General features: G+C 44.1%; 1 long non-coding RNA gene across 2 annotated transcripts; it reads left to right on the top strand.

The window, feature by feature from the left end:
- The first annotated feature begins 504 nt into the window (after positions 1 to 504).
- LOC121677145 lies at positions 505 to 5752 on the top strand. Of its 2 annotated transcripts, XR_006020779.1 has the most exons (3): positions 505 to 1481; positions 3136 to 3443; positions 5468 to 5752. It is a non-coding gene; the product is annotated as an uncharacterized LOC121677145 (long non-coding RNA). The 2 variants fall into 2 exon arrangements; XR_006020778.1 differs by having other exon boundaries at positions 505 to 3443.
- The last annotated feature ends 3299 nt before the right edge of the window (positions 5753 to 9051 follow it).

Genomic DNA, 9051 nt, shown 5'->3' with positions numbered 1-9051 from the left:
TGAGCAAAACGCTGCAAGAAACGGCTGACGCCCGGGTTTGAGTGTGCCCCAGATGAGATTAGGACGCCGCGATTTCGTTTCCTTTCATATCAACGCTGAAAATTCACCCGATTTCTTTCAGTAACAGATTCAGAACCGACTGCCATCGGCAAAGATACGTTTTGGTCGGGCAAGTGTCCCAAGACACCCAACCCGAGCCTAATCGAAAGGGACAAATTTGTTGTCTCCCCCCCCCCCCCCCAAACCTAATCTCCATCGCGCCGGCGCTCCTTTCACTGCACCCAAGGTTTTCTGGGACGTCGCGGGTCAGGACTGGAAAGTGGCCTTCTCTCTCAGCCGGCCGTCTCTCTCCTTTCACCGGTCACGACGCAGGTAAGGTCCCTACGAGTGCCCCTACTGCGGGCAAGACACCGGTCCACGCCTGCCTCACTCTCACTGGAGCCAATGAAGAAGAAACGGGCGGAAGCAGAACCGCTACTGACGCCAAACGCAGCGGTCTGCGTCTACGCCGCCGGCCGCTGGAGTCGCTATGGCGCGGGCACTCAGCCTGCCCAGGATTCCGGGTGCACAGAGCCAGCGTTAAGGGTTTCCCGGCCCCTGCTCCGCTGTCCGCGAGTGCCACGATTCATCCACCGAGTCGACTTCCTATCTGAAGTCAGCAAGCTCGAGTTGCAGTCGACCGCGATTTCAAACCGAGTCCGTTATTGTCTCCGAAGCTTCTTTCTTTTTTCAGACTGAACCAGGCTCTGCCAGGCAGGCTGCCGCGGGATTCCACCCGAACCACGAACCACGAACCACGAACCACGAACCACGAACCACGGTCTCGACTACGTGAGCAAAACGCTGCAAGAACCGTCGGAGGCCCCAGGGCGAGTCCACACCCGATGCGGTCAGGACTCCGCGGTGTGGTTTCGTTTTCGCGTCCTCTACACCAGGATAGCCACCGTTTATATAAACGCTGAAATTCACCCGATTTCTTTCGGTAGCAATATCAGAACCGAATGCCATCGGCAAAGACGCGTTTTGACCCGGCAAGTGGCCGACCATTCGACCCGAAACGAACGGAAATAGACGAATTCGGTGTTTTTTTTTTTTTTTTCCGCAAATTAATCTCCATTGCATCTGCGTTCCTTTCACTGTGCTGAAGGTTTTCGGGGACATCACGGGTCAGAACTCGAGAACTCTTGTCTCCTGTGGCCCTCTCCGTCTCCGTCTCTCTCCTTTCACTCAGCCCCAACGCGACTCCTGGCGCCCAGAACCAGCGCTAAGGGTTTTCCCGGGCAGTGATCCACGAGTATCTGTGATTCATCCACCGAGCCTACTTCTGATCGACTGTCAGCAGGCCGGGACAGAAATCAGACGGCCATTTCGAACCACCTCGGTGATTTTCTCCATAGCTTTCGTTTTTCAGACTGAATCAGACTCTGTCAGGCAGGCTGCCTCGGGATTCGCTCCGAGCCGGGAACCACTATCCGGATGACGTGAGTAAAAATGCTGAAAGTAAAAATGATGGCTTTGCCCTGTTGCAAGCATGCAGCTGGTGCAGTCAGGACGCCGCGGTTATGGTTCGTTATGGGATCCTCTATGGTCAGCTCACGGTCGTTTCTAAGAGCTGAAAAATTCTCCGGGTTTCTTTAGTTAGCCGATTCCGAAGCGAAGCCGTCGGCAAATGCTCATTTTTTGCCGGGTAAGTGTCCCAGGAAGTTCGACCCTAGCTCCCTGGAAGACGACAAATTCGGGGTTTGTACCAATGAATTTTTGTTCCTTTCGCTGCGCCTACGGGTTTTGGTGACAGCACGGTCCAGGGCTCGAATATGGCGCTGTCTTTGATGGCCATCTCCAGCTCGAGGTCCTTTCTCCATAAGCAGCGCCAATAAGGCCCAGGATAAGGCTCCTACCGAGGGCAAGACGCTAGACCATGAAGGTCGACATCCCGAATTTGGTCTGGCCTTGAGAACCTCTCTCAGTCCATGGTTAGTGAGACAGCCCTGGGGTCCAAGGTGGTAAGTGGGAAGAGGGGGAGATGCAACTAAAGGGGAAGTGTGTGCTTGCAGGCAAAAACTCTTCTGACAACATTCCACAGCTCACTCTCCTAGCTGTGGGCCCTACCATTTTTCACCTCAGGGTAGAGCCAGCACTTGGCCTCTAGGCTATTCTGGTGCCCAAAGCCAGTTCTTTGGCTTTCTGGACCCATGTTCAGCCAGTATTATTGCTTCCTTCTCTGATTTCGCATAGGGTGCTAGCAAGCTTGGACTGTGTTCCTTTTGTGATGCCCATGGTTAGTGTTCCCATGAACTGCTGTCTGGAATTGCCTTCTCCTTGCTGCCCTTCCTGTAATCCGGTGCAGCTACTGCCCAGGTGTGTTTTCTTACCGCTGGCAACACCCTGGACCATGCTGGCCTGAGGGCTTCTCTCTCACACGCTGCTGCGGATTTTGGTCTGTCCTTGGGATCCAGGACAAGTCCATAGCTATTCTGCCAGCCCCTCTTTCCCATCACTGGGAGGGAACAGTGGGAGCTGGGGCTCTTGAAGGTAGGTATCAGAAAGCTATATAGTTCACAGGGAGATCCTTAACTTCGCCCCCAGCTGCAGGCAGTTTCTTGATTCACTGGTATTTATTGGGCTTGGCTATCAGCATCCCATGGAGTAGTTGAATTTTCAACTCTGTAATTTAGGAAACACTGTGTTAGGTTTGTATTTTTTTATGGTTTTTAATGTTCTGATGCACCTACTGCTGAACCTGGGTACCATAGCTATTGTAACTTATATTTTTGTTAGAACCTTTCTTCTTTCTCTTTCCTCCTCCCAAACCCTCCCATCCCAATGCTCCTTCAAATTCCTAGGAAATTTTTCACTAATAGTTAATACATGAACATTTTTATATTTACAGATACTACTAAATATACCCTGAATTATGATTTCTGATGCTATGACTCACTTAACACTGCAACCCTTTCTTTGTGTCTTAATCCTGTATCGCTAACACTTGGGCAGTTCTCTATGCCCATTTACAGTTTTTAGTGCAGTAACTTGCGTGACACTGCGTCTGGTTGGTATGTGTATCCACCTGGTTTTGGTTGAGGCTGATGTTGGTCTTCTTCTTTGTGTTTTATCTGTCTCTGGATGTCTGAATAGCACTTGCATGCCCGACGTTCTTGAAGGCCAGAGAAACAAGAGACCCCAGAGATACTTAAACAATGACGTTATTTGCAGCCTTATTTGCAAAAGCTATGTGATGTATCCAAGGAAAACATCCAGCAATGTGAAGGCTGCGGGGGGAACAGACATGAAAGCATTGTTGCCCTTCACCAAGAAGGATGAAGTCATGTGGTCTGCAGAGAGACACCTGAGCCTGGAGATAATCACACCAAGCTGATGGGAGAGTCCATGATGGCAGGGAGAAGCAATAGCTGAGAGCTCCTATCTTGATCAGACACCAGAAAGTAAGTAAAGGGAGAGGGGAGTGGAGAAAGGGGGGAGGGGACAAAGAGAAGAAACTGGGGGGAGGGAGGGAGAACCTACTCAAGCTCATAATCGGGGTCTTTTGAGATCTTAACTTTCATTCACAATGATATATATCCTCTAAAAACTTCACACCTCCATATTCTTCCAAAAGTACCACCAACTAGGAATGAAACATTCAAACATGAGCCCTAGGGCCGCCTTCAGTAAAACCATCACCAGATGAGTGAATGAACAAAGGACCCAATTACTTTATCAGTGACAATGCATCTTATGCTGATAAGATGCTGATGCCCTTCCAGTTGAAATTAGGGTGTATAGGTTGGTGGGTGCAGTGGGCAGACCACCACAGCTGGGCTGCCTGGATCTCATGCTGCCATGCCTTCTGGCTGTGAGGATGGGATCTGTCCCCTTGAGATTCTGCTGGGGCAGCATGAGACAGAAATGTTCTGGTCACAATGATGAAAGGTTTTTCTTTTAATTTGTGACTAGAAGCAGACTATTGATTGCACAGCCCAGAGATTTTTGAAGGGATTTCACAAGAGGCTCGTTCACTGTTCACAGAGCTCACCTTAGTAATCTCAGAGCCAAAGTCCAGGAGTTCTCTTCAAGATCACTTTTCTGAATGCCCAGCTCCTCTTGCCCTGCCCCACCTAAGCTTCTCTGATCTCTGCTTGAATGGAGGACATTCTCATGGGATTTCAAAGTTCTTCATGGAAGATCACTCCAGAGTGCTTTAGGATCTGTTGATGGACAGGTGATCTGTGCTCTCACTTGCTGACACCCCAACCCTCTCCATTCCTTAGTGAGTTCAGATTCCATCACACTCAAGAGCACTAGAGACCTTGGGAAATCCCATTAATCGGTGAAACTACCCAACATCCATTGATTTTAAGACACATCTTCTTCTGCACAGTTCATGTTGGAGAGATGAGACTTATGGATAACCGCTAAATAAATCAAAGATAAGAAAATAAAAGTTTTCCTGGCATGGTGTTGTGCATCTTTTATCCCAGTACTCAAAGGGGAGAGGCAGATAGATTCTCTGAGTTCAAGGCCAGCCTGGTCTATCTACAAAGTGAGTTCCAGGACAGCCAGCTCTGTCACACAGAGAAACCCTGTCTCAAAAAAAAAACAAACAAACAAACAAACAAAAACAAACTAACACAATAATAAATTAATAAACTAAATTAATAAACAAAAAAGATCCTAGGTACTTTTGACTTAATGAAGCAATAAATTCATAAGTACTCATTAATACTTGTATATTTGTGGACTCATGAAACAAATTTCACAAAACCTTAAAATAAATTGAACACAACAGTAAGAAATACACCATCTTGAAGAGAAATAAAGTGGAAGGATGTGAGATATTTGAATACTTTATATCAAGTACCGTATGTTTATTTACAAAAACCCCCACAACTCTTACTTGCCAGATGGTGTTGGCACTGGCGTTAGTTTCAGTAACTGAGAGGGGCAGAGGCAGGTGGATCTCGGCCTATTCTTTTAAAACAGATTGTTTCCTGATATTTAAATGTTATTTCTTTTTTTTAATTATGTGTGGTAAAAGCATTGCCTTTCCTGAGTATACCCAAAGGATATTAAAGTCATTTCATTAGAAAAATAAAAAATAAAATTTTGTTTCATTTCTTTTCCTTTTTGTTTGTTTGATTTGACTTGAAGACAGGGTTTCTCTCTCCAAGTGCTGGGATAAAAGATGTGTTCCATCGACCGTATTCTGGCTTGTTTCTTTTCTTTCTTTTAACTCAAGGATGTATTTTTTTTTTTTTTTTTGGTTTTTCGAGACAGGGTTTCTCTGTAGCTTTGGAGCCTGTCCTGGAACTAGCTCTTGTAGACCAGGCTGGTCTCGAACTCACAGAGATCCACCTGCCTCTGCCTCCCGAGTGCTGGGTCAAGGATGTATTTTAAAGAGACCTATTTGCTTTCATTTTATGTATGAGTGTTTTTCCTGCATAGATATCTGTGTATATTTGTTTACCAGGTGCCCACAGATGCCAGAAGAGTTTTTCAGATTCCCAGAAAATTTTCAATGCTGGGAACTAAACCTGGGACCTCCACAAAAATTTTGCATCCATGTTTTTCTGTGTACCACATGTGTACCACACGTGTACCACATGTGTGCCCGGTGCCTGCAAATCCCAAAAGAGGATGTCTGATCTCCTGGAACTCATACAAGAAGAGTCTCAGCATAAAAATAACATATATGAATTTTAAAATCAAGGCTATGAGAAATAGGATATGAAAATAAATGTTTATTAAATACATATATATGTTAAATTTCCTTTTATTATGGTAATGGCAATAGATACAAATGGTAACATACAGATCCTACAGCATGTTCAGTGTGTAACTTTAGAGTCATTTGGAAGCCCAAATGAAAAGTCAGTTTTTAAAATAAATTTCTTTTTTTAAGATTTTATTTATTATGTATACAACATTCTGCCTCCATGTATGCCTACAGGCCAGAAGATGGCACCTGATCTCATTACAGATGATTGAGAGCCACCATGTGGTTGCTGGGCATTGAACTCAGGTCCTCTGGAAGAACAGTCAGTGCTCTTAACTGCTGAGCCATCTCTCCAGCCCCTTTAAAATAAATTTCTAACTTAGCTATGCAGTAGTGTCCCATGCTTTTGGTCCCAGCACTCAGGAGGCAGAGGCAAGAGGATCTCTGAGTTCAAATCTGGTCTCGGGAGCAAGTTTCAGGACAATTAGGGCTACACAGAGCAATCCTGTCGACTAATTAAATAAATAAATATCTAACCTGTCAATCATTTTCATGAAGGTCAATTTTTTAAGGGTCTGAAATGTTGAGGGTAACACCACCCTGTCCTGACTCCATGTTGGTTTTGCATAATAGTTCTCAGCCCTCTCTATGCCACCCTTCAATGCCCACACATTTGAGATTTTCATGCCTGTAACTATGGTCCACATGTATTTACCAAAGTAATTAAAGTAAACAAAAATACCACAAAACTATGGACAAGAAAGTAACTGACATAACATGTCAGAGGTGAGCATTTTACTATTACCCTGATCATTATCAGATTTGGATGTTAATTAGCTATTATCTCTGAGAATTTTCCCATTAAATATTCTAAACGCATAACTTGGGTTCCAAGAGATATTTCAGAGGCACAAGACTAGTGTTTAAATAGCCATCAATAAAAAGGACTTAATGCTTTTAGTTGGCTTAATTAGCATGGTTGTCAAACATTGTTTTGTGGAGTTTCTACTAAGTCAATCCTTAAAAAAAATTCAACGTGTACAAAACAGATTATAATTTCAATATATCAATTTAATGAAAAGTCAATCCTTCAAATAAAAAAACCCAACCTTTAAAGAAAAGCTTGATCTGTTCCATAAAAACTGAGTTTTTGGATGAAGAGTCATTCATTTTCAAAATCCCAAGCCCTATACTAAAGTAGATCCTTCCCATCTAAATCCTCCTTTTGCTAAGGGGTGCAGTGTCCTCTGGGCCTGGCTGCCTCTTTATAAGGAGAACAAGGATAGATTTGCTGACCTGGAAGTAGGAAGCTCATGAGGCCTGAGCTTTAGACAAAAAACCCAGGTAAGAAAGGAATCCTGAGAGTAGCCTGGCAGTGGTGGTGCACACCTTTAATTCCAGCACTCAGGAGGCAGAGGCAGGCTAATTTCATAAATTCGAGGCTAGCCTGGTCTACAGAGTAAGTTTCAAGACAGCCAGGGCTACACAGAGAAACCCTGCCTCAAAAAACAGCAGCAAACAAGCACGCATGGAAACAAATACCAACAACATAGAACAAAACAAGGAACGTTCAGAGCATGAAAAATACTCTTCCCCAGCAAAGAGTCCTAGATTGGTTATCCAATGCCAAATGCTCAGCCTTGAACGCATATACATACAAGTGACACTATACAGACTAATCACTTTAAATGTATGTGTTTAGGAATATACACATAAACACACATGTATGCACACACATATATATGTAGCAAACAAAAAGGGCATTATCATTAGGATACATAGAGGGGAATGGAGAGAAGACAGTGATTAAATAAAGTAACTAAATTCTAATTTCAAAAAGATACAGAAGTTTTAAATGTCAATTTTTTAAAAAAATATTTATTATGTATACAGTATTCTGTCTGTATGCCTTCAGGCCAGAAGAGGGCGCCAGATCTCAGTACAGATGGTTGTGAGCCACCATGTGGTTGCTGGGAGTTGAACTCAGAACCTTTGGGTGAGCAGGCAATGCTCTTAACCACTGAGCCATCTCTCCAGCCCAAATGTCAGTATTTTTGAGCCAAGCTTGATAGCACACACTTTTAATCCAAACAACCTGGAAGCAGAGGCAGGTGGGTCTCTGTGAGTTCAAGGCCAGCCTGTTCTACACAGCTCGTTCCAGGACAGCCAGGGCTCTTTAGAGAGACACTTTCTCAAAATAAGTAGATGAATGATAGGTGATAGGTGATAGACAGACAGACAGGCAGACAGACAGACAGAACCAAATTCTTTTTTATTTCAGTGTTTAACTAAAGCCAGTTCTTTACATAAATGCTGGGCAGTCTTGAAATGAAGCTTGTTCACCAGGGGTCACCCTTTGAATAAATGTCCATCCTTTAAATGAGGTGCTGTCCTCTTCCTAGAAAGTCTGTCGTTTAATGTAGGCCATTGCTCTAATAAAAACGCGATGTCGTGCGAGCAGCTCTTTTGAATGCGGTGTCCATGATTTGAAGAAAAGCAGTTTTTAAGGCCTCACACACTAGACCTTAAATCAGCTTCCTGTGCTTTCACTGAAATAGAGCAATCTTAACCGAAAGGCAATGGTTTCTAAAGTTTGTAAACCTGGAAAGAATAGAATGGGGCAAAACCATCCAAGCAGATGCCAGAAGTGATACTTACAAAATATATTTTGGAAAAGGAGCTTTAAAAATCACTTTAAGATGAAAACCAATCATTTTTACTGGGAAATTTGTCCCAGGATAAAGGACTTTCCCAAAGAGAAAAAAATGTAAGGGCACAACCAAAAAATTAACTATGTCACAGAAAAGTTTATAAAATTTACAGCTCAGGCGTGGGGTGTGTCCTCCAACACTTACCTGGTACCAGCATTTCAATGTCTAAGTCACAAGAATTACTTAGTTTCTGAATCAGGAAGTAGGCCTCCCAAAGATGAGATTCTGGAGAGATGTCTCAGCGGTTAAGAGCACTGGCTGCTCTTCCTAGAGGTCCTGAGTTCAATTCCCAGCAACCACATGGTGGCTCACAGCCATCTGTACTGAGATCTGGCGCCCTCCTCTGGCGTGCGGGCATACATCAAGGCAGAATGTTGTATACATAATAAATAAATAAATCTTAAAAAAAGATGAGATTCTGCTGCCATTTAAACTCAGTCTATGCTACTTTTTCCTTTTGAAAGCTTAGTAAGTTTTTCCAACTAGTGCCAATTTCCTGCTGGATGTTGAGCAACCCAGCTTGGTGAAGAAGAGGAAAGGACTGGCATAGCCTGGCCTGCAGGAACAGAGGCTTTCAGGTCAGGATGCAGCCTTGAGTGTGACTGCTGAGTCATAAGAAGACTGATT

Source organism: Arvicola amphibius, chromosome 3 (assembly GCF_903992535.2).
Source record: "Arvicola amphibius chromosome 3, mArvAmp1.2, whole genome shotgun sequence".
Classification (NCBI taxonomy): Eukaryota; Metazoa; Chordata; class Mammalia; order Rodentia; family Cricetidae; genus Arvicola; species Arvicola amphibius.
The sequence above is the reverse complement of the archived record's forward strand: the minus strand, read 5'-3'. Positions and strand labels throughout refer to the sequence as shown.